General features: G+C 48.0%; 1 protein-coding gene and 1 pseudogene across 3 annotated transcripts in view; both read right to left on the reverse strand.

Annotated features, from left to right (window-relative positions):
* LOC137637181 (zinc finger protein ZFP2-like) overlaps nt 1-14,858 on the reverse strand; it is a 157,009-nt gene that overhangs the window by 55,961 nt on the left and 86,190 nt on the right. The window contains exon 3 of one of the 3 annotated variants that reach the window (XM_068369452.1): nt 98-149. The exons of 1 other annotated variant lie outside the window; for it this stretch is intronic. The gene's annotated coding sequence lies outside the window, so the exon portion shown is untranslated. Of the gene's footprint in view, nt 1-27; nt 150-14,858 lie in introns of all 3 variants that reach the window. One more of the 3 variants, XM_068369450.1, reaches the window with a different exon arrangement.
* LOC137637185 (zinc finger protein 271 pseudogene) overlaps nt 1-14,858 on the reverse strand; it is a 63,541-nt pseudogene that overhangs the window by 1,732 nt on the left and 46,951 nt on the right.

A 14,858-nucleotide genomic window follows, 5' to 3' on the forward strand; every position in this document is an offset into this window, starting at 1 on the left:
TAAACTTCCTATTCTCAGACATCATACCGTACAACAAAAACTTCCAACATGATCCTTTCTTTTTCCGTCTTACATCTCTTGCATATACCTTCAGTACCTTACAAGCTTTAGCGGCAAGAAGTGGATGATTCCTTCCTTTGGGATGAAGTCTGAAATAATAAAAAACTACATTCAGTTGGAGAAGACCAAAGCACAATGAAAATAGCAGTTTTCTAAAAAATAAAATAAATTCATAAAGTACTGTAATTTGCATTTTTCCTAAACATACAAACCACAGACATTAATCTGTGTTCTATCAGTTTTTTGTTACAAATTTCAGGCATCTAAAAATCTCATATCCTCTGTAGATTCTATAATCCACAGCATCTCCTGTGACATTATTTGTTTCATTCTGTAAGTAGTTTGTACCTTGCTCTTCTATAGAAAAAAAAAAAAAAACATTTATCCATTGTCTTCTTTCCTTTACTGTACTTCCTCTCCAGTCACCCTTAAAAATTGTCTTGCTAATACAGTACTGCTATGCACCTCTGAACCTTCCTCCAGCATTATGAACAGCAAAAGGCTTTATAGTAATCTTGCACAAACAGGAATATTTACCACAAACTCTCATATCTCTCCCTCTGCCTTTGCTTTGGTTCTAGTATTATGGCAAAGTAACATTACTCACTTGGTAAGTTGTTTCTTTCTGGTTGCCTTTGTGTTGTCCAGTACCTTCTCAAGAACAAGAGAGTGTGTTGGCGCGCAGCTGAATGCTTCGGAAGAACATCCGGATGATGTACACGAGACAGGAAGGATGACGGCAAGATGGCAGAAAGGTCGAACTGGACCAATGATGTGCCCTTTGGAAGGGCGAACATTCACTAATAGGGATCGCAAACGATCCACAGAAGAGTCGACGGCCGAGGACTAGTGGCAGCATCATCAGGATAATGACCAGGAATGGGCGAAGGTTGAGGGCCAGAAGACGACTAAAGCGGATTCTCCTCTGCGGGGGACGGCTGCAAACACAAGGCTGAAGAGTTAAAGAGGCACCTTTTCACCAATGGTCAAGGGCAACCTCTCAGGTGAAGCAGAGGGGGAGCTCTGAGACGTAGGATCAGTAAGCTCACCTAGATCAGTAGTCCTCTGAAGAGGAGTCTCTATGAGAGAACTCCTCCGAGGGGAAGAACCACTCACAAGAGACAGACGATGGACTTAGTTTCCCCTCGAAGGATGGACAGAACAGGGGAAACATAGTCGTCAGCAACAGACGGAAAGTCTGGAGGTGCAGATGCATCGGCAGCGGCCACAGAAGATGCCTCTGACACCAAAACGTCGACAGGAATTAGAGGATTCTCCACCGAAGTCAACGACGGCTGCACACTCGCAACGCGAAGGATAAGTTGCAGCAAGGTGTCCTTGGAGGGCAGACCCGGGAGCCCCAAGGATGACCACACCTGCAACACAGAAGACATAGACAAGGCCTCACCCGGGGGAGAAGTGGGCTCGCTTCGCAAGGGGAAACAACACCATCTCTCAAGGACAAGGGTTGGCCACAAATTGAAGGGTCTACGCTACTGCTTCACAGTCTCTCGGAAGAGTCCGAACGAGTAGGAGCTTCGGAGGATGGTCAGGAGGCAGAAGAAGAGGTCTTGTGTTTTTTCCCTTAAAGAAACCTTGGAAAGAGAAATATCCCGCTTTGACTTCTTCCGCCATCGCCCAAACCTATCCCACTGGTAGGCAGATCACTCACGACACTCATTACGCTTATTAGCACAATCACACTGTTGACCTCTGCAGGTGGGACAAAGGGTGTGGAGGTCGGTGTCCACGGCCAACATGAGGTACCGCAGGGCCAGCTTTCAAGTCCAGGGAAGGTACGCATGGTGACAAAAGTCAACACAAACACATACTATTAAAGAGAAAGAACAGACAAAAACCCTTAATGGGAGTCCAAAGTATAACTTGGTGATGAATGAAGAATGGCAACGAGCCAAAACCAAAGTGACCTAAATCACTGGTGTGTGAGAGGGAGCGGTAGCAAGCAAACACCCCCCCCCCCAGCCCCACTAACTAGCGGAATGGGTAGTTAACCCTCGATAAAAGTCTTATGGCTCCTCTTCCAGCCTCACCGAACGTAATATCCTTATAAATAGCGAAGGTTTGTATAAAGTGACGGAACAAACATATATTTCTTAAAAGTTACAAAAAAAATATTGCTTTTTTGGGGGGCTCAGGCCATGTCGTCCTGATGGAAGGTTCCTATAAGTAGCTTCCTAAGGGATATTTGACTACAGTGATATTCCCAGAGAATTTACCTTTAGGTCTCCAGAATTCTAACTCCAGGCACGAATATCCTTAAAATTTCTCCTAAGGATATCACATAAATCCGGGGATGTATATATTGATACGACACATAGCAATCTTCACCCCGAATAGCTTTTTCGCTTCGAGGGGGAAAGTGGCAAAATTTGAAGGGGATCCGATATTAAGGTTACCCGTCCTTCCTTACTACTTTGAGTATCCAGATGGCGCTGTACGTAGCCGCCATGTTTATTCCTATAAGTGAGAGAGCTTTTCCTTCACCGGAGGAGTCATGAGCACTGTCGTTCATTAGGCATGAGTTATTTAGTTAGCCTGAACAACTTTCCCGGTGTTAAGACCATGAATATTTCGAAGCTATTCAGTCTTCATTGCTAGGAAGTTAATCATATTGTGCCGATTGTATTCTTGATAGTTTCGGCGATTTAGGTAACCGAACCTTGCTTGTGCTAGGCTTCCTAGCCTATGCGTTTTAGTTTACTTTCATGCATGATATAATAGACATTCCTAGTGTAATAACAATTAAATGAAGTTATTTAGGCAATAGATACGTGTAAGATACATTGATTGCATATATATATTCCTTTTTTGGGCTCAAGCCATGACAACCTGTTGGAAGGTTCCTTCAGTAGCTTACAGTAGATATTCCCAGAGAATTAAACTAAGGTTTCACAGAATTCTAACTTCTGGCGCGAGTACCCATAAGGTTTCCCTTTAGGATATGATATCGTATAATAACAGGGGATATATGTTTGACCCGCCACATAGCTATTTGCACCCCACATAGCGTTTACGCTTCGAGGGGGAAGTGTGGCAAGTATGGGAAGAGCCGTTACAAAACTCTCCTCCTTCGTTACTGTTACGGTACTTAGCGACATCACATCCGGCCGCCATGTTGGATTGATGCCGCCAAACGCGCCTTCCTCATTCCTTCGCTTGTAGCATATATGACTAGGTGCCTTTTTCCCAGTTTTCGCTAAGTGATTCATAATGTCGCAATCTTCTGCCTCGCTGCCTTCTGGAAAGTTGAGTACCATATTCTTGTATTGTATAAATAAGCTCTAGCCATAAAGTTACGTCTTTTTATCTTAAAATACAGTGTTTTGGGGCGGAGCTGTGCCTTGACCGGAGGGGTCATCCATGACGCTGCTGTTCACCTCGCATGCTTTATTTAGTTAGTCTGAACAGCCTTCCCGGTCTTATAACTAATTATAAGTATTAGTTATTTAGTCTTCATTGCTAGGAATTAGTTATACTATGCCGATTGTACTCATTTCGGCGAGTGTAGGTAGCCAATCCTCATGCTAGCTTGCTAGCCTAGCCCCTAGGCTCGATAGCCTAAGTGTTTTCGTTTATTTTCATGCATGATATAATAAGTGTTCCTAGTGTTAAATTTCGAAATGAAGATATAGGCATTTATACATATAAGATTCAGTGATTGCACATATGTTTTCGCCTTCTAGGAAGTATACAAGGGGTTCGGTGATCTTGGTAGTCGACTCCCTTGCCCCTAACCTAACGCTAGGGCTCTTGTATACTTTCTCACCTCCCCAGTTACCTTACCCAAGGTAATCTCCTCCCTCTGAGGTAGCCTAGGCTACATCCTAGTCCTCCTTACCTTGAATCGCATTTGAGTAAGGTTAGGTTAGGATTTTCTTTCCCCACGCCTTGCCATAGTATATGCGCTTTGAGTTTGAGACGGAACCTCAGAGTACCAGTCGTTTGCCCCCCCCCCCCCCCCCCAGCTACCCCATTGGGAGAATGTACTCTCCTTCTGGTCCCTGCTGGTGGGTGAAGTGGGGGGGGCTCTGCCCTTCCCCCTAGTCCACACCTGGTTGGGTTAAGACCCTTCCTCCCTGTGGTCTAGCAACTTGTCCTGCCCCTGTCTTTCCTAGTTTGGGGGACTTGCTCCCCTAGCCTAGGTTAAGCAGTCCAAGGGGATTCTGTTTCTTTATAGTTTAGGACAGTACACTAGTGCTGTACCTTCTCTGTGCTAACCTACCCTAGGTTGGAGAATGAATTCTTCCTACACCTGGATAGTGCTAGCCCTGAACAGAATCCCACCCCCCCCCCCCCCCCCCCGGGAGTGCCGGTGGGGGCTACGCCTCCTCCTAATCTCCTCCTCAGGACGCTCACCCCTCCCCCCTCTGTCCTTTTGTGTTGGCCAAGTCATCACACCTCTATCCGCCGTCCTACAATTCCCCGCGTGCCAGTGGGTTGTTGGTTTGTCTTGGTTCTTTCATTGGTTAACCCGGACTGCTATGCTTCCCACATATAGTCGAACTATGGGTTAGAATACGTTAGGTGGGTCTGCTGGCGGAAGACCTCTCTATTTTAGAGCGTTCTTCGGTCCTCCCTTGGGCCGCCACCTGCAACTCGAGCCGGCTGCCGGCTCTGTTGCGACTGGATGAAAGGTTGCTACCCTCTCCCTTTCATTTGAACACTCCTTCCGGAGGAAGACGAGGTGGGGTATTGAGTACTACCCTTCCCTCTCTCTCATCCTATCCTATCTCTCTCTCTATCAGTGCCGGTCCACTGCCGCCTCCACACTGCCGGCAACAGCCATCAGTGTCTCCTGGTATCCTCTCTGTCTCATTGATTGACCTCAGTGTTGGAATACCTTCGCCGGTCGCTTGCCGGCTGCTGGAGGCCGCCGACTTGCCGGCGATTTGCCATCACATAGAGGTGTCGCCCTCTCTCTGCCACATAGACTGATGGCTAAGAAGGGTTTCCCCTTGATGGAGATTTGCCGGCATGCCGTCACGCTGCCGGCGCCACCTAATCATATCTCTGCAGTGGACAGTCACTTCTCCCTCTGCCGGCCCAGTGCCGGCAGTGACTATTGTACAGCTGTAGACGATAGCCAGTACATCTATTGTATAGTAGATACCCTAGACTGAAAACTATTGTGTATAGTTGTGCAGTATATTCTTCCAGCATACTCTGTGCATCCATGCGCAGTCCCTTGCCGAGATCTAACCTGAATAGGGAAAATTTGCTGTCTCCCTTTTTCTTCTATACTGAATGAATTCAGTTCCCCCCCTTTTAACTGTATCTAATTCCCCGGAGGAAGTCTAAGCTTTGCTCATCCAATGTGGATGTTTCTTCCTCCTATCAAGGCTCATGAGGAGCCTCTAGAATTAGTTATGGTGTGGGGTCACGGCAATTGATTGGGCGGGATGCACAAGTATGTGTCTTTCCCGCCTCCTTTCCAGCTTACCTATCCTAAGCTTACACGTGAAAAGGAATCTTATATTAAAAGTTTTATAACTTTAATACTAATCTAAGATTACTAAGTCATGACTGTTATTGACTTCTACAGACTCATGTGCCCCTTTCTTTTACAGGAGGACTACCTACGGTGTGAGAGCGCCTTCTGTAGCGTTCGTTACTTCTACGGCCACCTGGCGTGCCGAACCCTTGCCAGCTGTTCCATCTCCCAAGGGAATCTTCGATATTGGGATACGCAGGTCTGCACCGTCTGCAAGAACCTGCTCAATGAGGCGTTCGACAACCCCCCGTCAGCGGAGGCCAGGGACATCGCCCGAGAGAAACTGCGCAAATGGGTGCGTGGTTTCCAAAAGAATGCCACGGGGCCCTATCTCCCAAATGAGAAGATGAGAGCCTTGCTCTTTACTAAGGCATCTACGGATGCTGTCATTCCCATGCCTGAGATCCCCTGCGTCCAACTGACGGTCGAACCAGACGTTGCAGATGCTCTCCAAGACTGTCATCTCGACGAAGTGGAGAGGATGTTGGATGTCTAGGACACTACCGAAAGGACCCTGATGGTCAAGAAGAGGAGGAGCATGTGGAGACTCCCGACTCCGAGGGGGAGATCGCCCGCGCCCCCTCTGTTTCTTACGTTGCAGTATCGGAACCCATCCCCTCTACCTCTGCCACTCCAGTACCTGCAGTGGTGGGCACCCAGGATAGCCTCCAAGCCTTGGTGGCACTCCTGGATGAGAGGTTCCGTCAAGGACATGCGGACCTTAAGAGGGAGATCCTCCGTCTGTCGAAACAGACGCCGAAGAAGATCAGTGTCAAGGATCTTCCACCCTGCTCAGTGACCAACCCCTGGAGGCATGAAGAACACATGCCCATCATGAGCGGAAGTATCTTTGTTAATGATAAACTAGGCGCCGTTTCCCTTGAAGAGGTGGAGTTCTGGCCTAGTTTTGAAGCCTACCCGTACTGTTACATCCGTCTCAAGTCCGAGCCAGTCCCCAAGGAGGAGACCGAGCCTAAGGAGGTCATTATCTTCGACCACGCTAAGGCTCAAGCTCTTCTAGCTAACTGCCTCAAGAGCAGGGGCTACACCAACTCCAAGGTGCCAGCCCTAAGCAAGTAACACCCATCCTTTCTTGCTCCTACCACCATGGTCTTCTCTTTCGCCGAGAAGTCCCTGCTGGCAGTGCTGAAGGCGGTGGAGGAAGGAAAACCCTGCCCTACATTGGAGGAATGTAGGGCTCTCTCCCTCGCCCTCCCTCCCAACGACAAAATCTGGAAAGACATTCAGTTAACTTTCTCGGTAGGAAAGTTGGAGGCTGACGTCGCGGGACGACAGTTTAACGAGAACCTCCCCAAGCTCACCGAGTACCTTCTGCGTCGGGAGCAAGACACAAAAGAGAGACTAGCCGCCTCTCTGTCTCATCAAGTGCAGCTTGAGACAATGGCCGGAGACATTCAGGTCCCAGGCTTCTACATGGTTCTTGCAAAGTCCCACCTTGCCACCTTGACGAAGGGCTTATACAGCTTCATCAAGGCCAGGAGAGCCTGTAGAGAATTCGTGTTTGCGGATGCCACCGTCAAGCACGAACCCCGGAAACTGATTTCCTTCAACATTTGGGGCAAATATATCTTTCCTAAGAACCTCGTGAAAGAGATCATTGACAGAGCCACCACCGAGAACAGGAACCCTCTCAACAAGTAGGGCATGTCACGAAAGAGGAAATCTTCTCAGGATGAGGGCCCCCAGCCTAAGAAGAAGTCAAACAAGCCCCAACCCCAGCAGCACCAGGCTAAACGCCAGTTTCCGGCACCCACTACTCCCCAGTTGGTGGCTCAGCCACAACAGACCTTTCAGTTGGTCCCTCAGCCAGTGGTGGCTCAGTCACCAGTCTTCACACCAGCCTATGAAAGACAGTCTACTACCTTTCGTCCCAAAGGTAGAGGCTCCGGCAAAGACTCCTCTCGACATCCATCTAGAGGGAGAAGAGGGAAAGGAGCAGGCGTACGAGGTGGAAAATCCTCAGGAAACCAGAAGCAATGAAATGCTTCCGGTGGGAGGAAGACTCCGCCACTTTAAGGATCGTTGGACCTTCGATCCTTGGGCTCACAGCATCATCAAGAAGGGACTAGGGTGGAGCTGGGTAACACCACCTCCAACCTTCTACCACTTCTTCCAACACTCCACCCCCGTCCTGGAAGAATACGTCCTAGAACTCTTGAACAAGAAGGTGATCAAGAGGGTACAGTTCACCAGGTTCCAGGGAAGACTATTCTGTGTTCCCAAGAAGGACTCCGACAAACTCCGGGTCATTCTGGACTTGTCCCCTCTCAACAAGTTCATAGCAAACAACAAATTCAAGATGCTGACTCTTCAACATATAAGAGCCCTAATACCTCACAAGGCTTACACAGTCTCAATATACTTAGCGGACGCCTACTGGCACATTCCAATGAATCACCAGGCTTCCTCCTACCTAGGATTCAAGCTTCAAAGAAGGCAGTACGCTTTCAGGGCCATGCCCTTAGGACTCAACATAGCTCCAAGAATCTTCACGAAGCTCGCAGACACGATCGTCCAACAGCTACGCCTACAAGGCGTCCAGGTGATGGCTTACCTAGACGACTGGCTGGTTTGGGCAGGATCCTCAGAAGAATGCTCGCGTGCTTCTAGAAAGGTGACCCAGTTCCTGGAACATTTGGGTTTCAAAATCAACACCAAAAAATCTCGACTGTCTCCAGCTCAGAAGTTCCAATGGCTGGGAATTCATTGGAACCTTCAGTCACACCGTCTTTCCATCCCTCTGAAGAAAAGGAAGGAAATAGCGGAATCTGTCAAGAGACTAATAAAATCTAAACGGATTTCAAGACGACAACAGGAACAGGTGCTCAGCTCCCTCCGGTTCGCCTCAGTGACAGACCCAGTGCTACGATCACAGCTAAAAGATGCATCAGGAGTCTGCAGAAGATACACATCCATCGCTCGAAGAGATCTCAAGAGACCTCTGCCAACCAGGCTTCGCTCACTCCTAAAGCCATGGTCAGAGGCAAAGAACCTCAAAAGATCAGTTCCTCTTCAGCCACCACCTCCCTCGGTCATTATCCACACAGATGCCTCGCTAGAAGGATGGGGGGTCACTCCCATCAGCGACAAGTTCAAAGAACATGGTCTCCCCTATTCAAGACGTTTCACATCAACATCTTGGAGGCCATGGCGGTTCTTCTTACTCTGAAAAGACTGTCTTCACGTCACTCAATCTACATCCGTCTAACTCTGGACAGCGCCGTTTTGGTCAGATGTCTCAACCGTCAGGGCTCAAGATTGCCCCAACTCAAGCAAGTGTTACTGCCCATCTTCCGCCTAGCGGACAAGAAGAGATGGCACCTCTCAGCAGTTCACCTACAAGGATTCCGCAATGTGACGGCGGACGCTCTATCAAGGACAACCCCAATAGAGTCGGAATGGTCCCTAGACGCAGAATCATTCTCCTTAATCTCCCGTCAAGTCCCGGTACTGCAGACCGACCTCTTCGCGACGAGCGACAACAAACAACTTCCTCTTTACGTGGCCCCATACCAGGACCCCAGTGCGGAAGCGGTGGACGCCATGTCCCTGGACTGGAACAGATGGTCCAAGATTTACCTGTTCCCTCCACCCAACCTTCTGCTGAAAGTCCTCACCAAGCTGAGAACCTTTAAAGGAACAGCAGCCCTAGTGGCACCCAAGTGGCCCCGGAGCAACTGGTTTCCTCTAATCTTGGAGTTACAACCCAAGCTGATCCCTCTATCGGACCCAGGTCTCTCCCAGCAGGTTCAGAAGTAGACTGTCTTCGCTTCGTCAAGGAAAACCCGAGACCTTCATCTTATGATTTTCTCTCCCTAACTGTGAAGAAGAGGTTTGGGATCTCGAAGAAATGTTTAGACTTCCTAGAAGAATACAAAACAAAGTCTACCAGAAGGCAATAAGAGTCATCCTGGAAGAAATGGGTGTCCTTCGTCAAGGCTAAAAATCCTACAGAAATGTCTTTAGACTTTTGTCTCTTCTTCTTCAATCACCTTCATGGACAAGGGATGGCAGCCAACACGATTTCCACTTGCAAATCGGCCTTGACAAGACCATTACTTTATGCCTTCCAGATAGACCTGTCCAACGACATCTTTAACAAGCTACCAAAGGCATGTGCTAAACTCCGTCCTGCACCCCCACCGAGACCCATCTCCTGGTCTCTTGATAAGGTGCTCCATTTTGCCTCTAGTCTGGACAATGAGTCTTGCCCTCTGAAAGACTTGACTCAAAAAGTGATTTTCCTTTTTGGTCTCGCCTCGGGAGCTCGAGTCAGTGAAATAGTTGCCTTATCCAGAGAAGAGGGCCAGATACAGTTCACCGAGACAGGTGAACTTACCCTCATCCCTGACCCAACGTTTCTCGCCAAGAATGAACTTCCCACCAAAAGGTGGGGCTCCTGGAGAATCTGCCCTCTGAAGGAAGATGTCTCTCTATGCCCAGTGGAGAGTCTAAAGGTCTATTTTTGAAGAACTTCAGACTTTAGTGGAGGACAGCTTTTTAAAGGAGAAACATAAGGATCTGATTTGTTACTCAAACAACTAAGGGCGAAGATTACCTACTTTATTCGCAGAGTGGATCCTGACAGTACACCCGCAGGTCATGATCTCAGGAAAGTCGCCTCTTCCCTAAACTTTTCCCAAGCAATGGATTTCGAAAGTCTTCGATCTTTCAAAGGCTGGAAATCATCAAGAGTGTTTTTCAAACACTATGCGAAGCAGGTGAACGAGTTGAAGCGTTATGTGGTAGCATAACGCTGTGTTGACCCTAGTGCGAAACATAGTGATTTTAAGTGCCACCTGGTGACACTAAGAACTGTTCTTCTACAAGGGTGAAGTAACATAGACAAAAACACGTGTGCCACATGTTTTCGGACATGAAGTGTATATAAGACTTTCTAAAAGACTTTATAGTTCCCTTGGAACTTATGTTTGTAATGACAAGTTCTTCCTTTTCAGATTCCACACCCACGTCTTCTAATGTCTTTAATCTATGTTTGTTAACTGCATTTTATTGAAATTTACCTATTTCATATTAATACTAAAATTTTATTGAATAAAATAGAATTTTTCGTTACCAAATGCGTCTTATTTCGCACTAACATATGAAATAAAACACTGTTAGAGAATTTTATTATCCTTATTATTTGAACATTATTATAATCTATGTTATAATATTGCTTCTCCTTGATGCATACTCAACTAGAAAAAAGTAAAATTGCTCCAAGACAATTACTTAACTTCCCTGATCTGTCAACGAGACCGGCAAGATTTTCAACTACAGGTGATTTTCTTCATTAAGTAAACTTCAAGATGTTCCTTACGTCCAAATAGGACTTCCCTGCAAGGGGGCAGGAAGCAATAACAAGGTATACTGTATGCTTATCTGTAGTGACATGTAACGGAGATGTCACGGTCTCTACAGTCATCAGACCAAAGGAATATTGTTTAGAAGTCAAAGTCACTACAAAGGGAAAAAATCCATGATACATTAATTCTCTGGTACAATTCCATCAGGACGTCATGGCTTTGAGCCCAAAAAATGACAAATTCGTAGGTAATTTGTATTTTTCCTAACTATACAAACCTTAGCTATTTAATATGGGTAATTACTTTCGGCGTAGCAGAAATGACGAGACATTAGAATTTTAACGAGGGTTTACTACCCCACCGCTAGTTAGCAGGGGGTAGGGAGGGTACCTTGCTACCTCCCCCCGTCACACACACCTGTGATTGAGCTCACTTTGCTTAGAGGTAGGATTTCACGGGGGATAGGCTGGTAGGCAAGTTTGATTAAATAGCTAAGGTTTGTATAGTTCGGAAAAATACAAATTACCTACGAATTTGTCATTTGTTCCGTAACTGAAATACAAACCATGCTATTTAATATCGGTGACTCACCCCTTAGGAAGGGTGGTAAGTCCCAGCCAGTACTGGCTTTTGGCTTTGCCCGGGGATTCAGTATCTGAGTGTGTCAGTACTCAACAATAAAGAGTCCCTGCACCTCGCTAGAACCTTGCTGCGCAAGGGCTGTGGCCTACGTAAGCTGTGTGTGAAGGTATGAAGTGTGACTCGTCCTAGGAAGTTGACCTGAAGTTCTTTAGATGGAAACTTTAGGCTAGGACTCTCCCAATACCACCTCGTCAGGGTATGGGTACGTGACAGTATTAACTTAATACTAGGAACACAGGGAAATATGGTTTACCTGCAGTGGTTTGAGGTCAGATATGCAGAGAACCCAGGATGCTGCTTTCCCCAAGAGAGGGGAGGATGAAGAAAAGAATAAAGGCCTGACAAACCTTTTCATTCATGCAGACTAAGACCGGGTAATAATGCCCTCAACCTACTACTACTTGTTCATTAAGGAGCCTGAGGTTTTAAACCAGCTGTTGTTCAGCCACCACAGGGCCGATAGAGAAAGTATCGAGCCTCCTGTGTGTCACGTCTTCCATGTAGTGGGCTGTGAAGGTCGTCTGACGCTTCCACACCCCTGCTTGTAGAACCTACGTCACTGAAAAGTTCTTCTTGAGGCCAGGGACGTAGCTACGCCCCTGACATCATGTGCTCTAGGGCGACGTGACGGAGGAGGGTAAGGATTCAGGGACAGATGGATTACCCTACGAATCCATGCCGAGATGGTATTCTTGGTGACCCTCCTCTTTGTTCTCCCAGTGCTCACAAACAGAGCTTGCACTTGGGGACGAACTGCAGCCGTTCTTTTGAGATATAGCCTCAGACTCATTATTGGGCACAGTAGGAGATGGTCTGGGTCATCTGTTACAGAATGAAGACTCAAAATCCGGAAAGTGTCGAACCGAGGGTCCGGCACTCCCGGATTCTGAGTCTTAGCAACAAACTCAGGGACGAATCTGAACGTTACCTCCCCCCATCCCCTTGAATGGGCGATGTCATACGAGAGACCATGAAGTTCGCTGACTCGCTTGGCCGAAGCCAAAGCCAGCAGGAACACCGTCTTTCAAGTTAGGTGGCGATCTAAAGCCTGGCGTAATGGTTCGTAGGGAGGTCTCTTAACATAACTTCGTATGAGTAGGAAAAGTTCCAGCGAGGAAGAAATGTCTACTCCTTTGAGCCTGAAGGCTAGACTTAAGGCTGAGCGATAACCTTTCACTGCCAAGACTGAAAGGTGCATTTCTTCCCGCAAATACAGAAAGAACTCCACTATTGCTGGAATAGTGGCATCGAGTGGAGAGATACCCCTTCCACGACACCAACCACAGAAAACTCGCCACTTTGCCTGGTAGACCCCTGCGGATGCCTTCGCAGGTGTCCAGACATCCTGTTTGCAACTTTTTGCGAAAATCATCTCTCAGTGAAGAGATGCTGGATAGTCTCCAGGCGTGAAGTCGTAGCGAAGCCACGGCTTTGTGAAAGATGTTGGCATGTGGTTGTTTGAGTAGCTTGTGTCGTGGAGGAAGTTCTCTCGGAAGCTCCGTTAGGAGGTGCAGAAGGTCTGGAAACCATTCCGCATGATGCCATAGCGGAGCTATAAGGGTCATCGAGAGATTGACCGATATTCTGGTCTTGTTGAGCACCCTCCTCATCAGACAGAACGGGGGAAAGGCGTACACGTCGATGTTGTCCCACCGTTGTTGTCCCACCGTTGTTGGAAGGCATCTTGCTAGAGTGCCTTGGGATCCAGAACTGGGGAGCAGTACAGCAGGAGCTTGAAGTTCAGTGCTGTAGCGAACAGATCCACAGTCGGGGAACCCCACAAAGTCAGGACTTTGTTGGCTACTAGAGGATCCAAAGACCACTCGGTACTCACTATCTGAGACGCTCTGCTCAGACTGTCGGCGGGCACATTCCTCTTGCCTGGAATGAAGCAAGCCGATACAGTAGTGGAATCGAGTGGACTTTGGTCCATCTCAGTATCTCTACTACGAGATGGGATAGCTGTTCTGAAAATGTACCTCCTTGCTTGTTGATATAAGCCACTACTGTGGTGTTGTCGCTCATCACCACCACAGAGTATTGTTGGAACTGTTGAAGGGCCAAGAATACGGCCTTCATCTCTACAAGATTTATATGGAGGCACTTTTCTGATTCTGACCACAGGCCTAAGGCCCTGTGGTTCAGAACGTGGGACCCCCACCCTTTCTTTGAGGCGTCCGAAAACAGCATCAAATCCGGGGGGAGGACGAGAAAATCCACTCCCCTCCGTAGGTTCTCGTCTGCCACCCACCACTGAAGGTCAGTCTGTTTCGCAGGACCCATAGGGATCATGTCGTCCAGAGAATCATGACCTTGATTCCACTGGGACTTGAGTCGCCACTGGAGGGATCTCATTCTGAGGCGACCATTGGGAACTAGACGAGCCAGGGATGAGAGGTGACAGAGGAGACGTAACCACGATTGGGATGGAAGCTCTTCTCGTCTGAGGAAAGGACTCGCGACCCTCCTCATCCTTGCTATCCTGTCGTCTGATGGGAAGGCTTAGTGGAGACTGGTGTCTATGATCATGCTTAGATATACCAGTCTTTGAGTGGGAAGCAGAGAAGACTTCTCGAGCTTTACCATAATCCCTAGATCTTGGCAAAGTCCCAGAAGTTTGTCTCGGTGTCAAAGAAGGGCTGACTCCGAGTCTGCTAGGATCAGCCAGTCGTCCAGATAACGGAGGAGACGGATGCCGATCCTGTGTGCCCACAACGATATTAGGGTGAACACTCTGGTGAACACCTGTGGTGCTGTGGAGAGGCTGAAACACAGCCCCTTGAACTGGTACATCTTGTTGTCTAGGCAGAATCTTAAGTACTTCCTTGAAGATGGATGAACTGGGATCTGGAAGTACGCGTCCTTCAGGTCCAGTGTACACATGAAGTATTGCGGTCTCACTGCAAGTCTGACCGTGTCTGCAGTCTCCATGCTGAACGGGGTTTGCTTGACAAACCTGTTCAGAGCTGAGAGGTCGATGACTGGTCTCCAGCCTCCAGACACCTTCTTTACAAGAAAGAGTCGACTGAAGAAGCCTGGAGACCCGTCGACTACCTCTTAGAGAGCGTCCTTCTTCAACATGGTCTCGACTTCTGCCCGATGGCCTTGCCCCCTTGCCGATCCCATGGCAAGGGAGCTCAGTGACACTGGATTCGCTGTCAGGGGAGGTAGAGATGTCGTGAACGGGGACGCGATATCCCTGACTGATTACGGAAATCGTCCAGGAATCGGCCCCGAGTTGCTGCCACCTTCTTGCGCAACTTTGTAGGCATCCCTCCACTGGTGGACATGCAGGGGGACTGGCAATCCTAGCA

Source organism: Palaemon carinicauda, unplaced genomic scaffold (assembly GCF_036898095.1).
Source record: "Palaemon carinicauda isolate YSFRI2023 unplaced genomic scaffold, ASM3689809v2 scaffold57, whole genome shotgun sequence".
In the NCBI taxonomy this organism is placed as follows: Eukaryota; Metazoa; Arthropoda; class Malacostraca; order Decapoda; family Palaemonidae; genus Palaemon; species Palaemon carinicauda.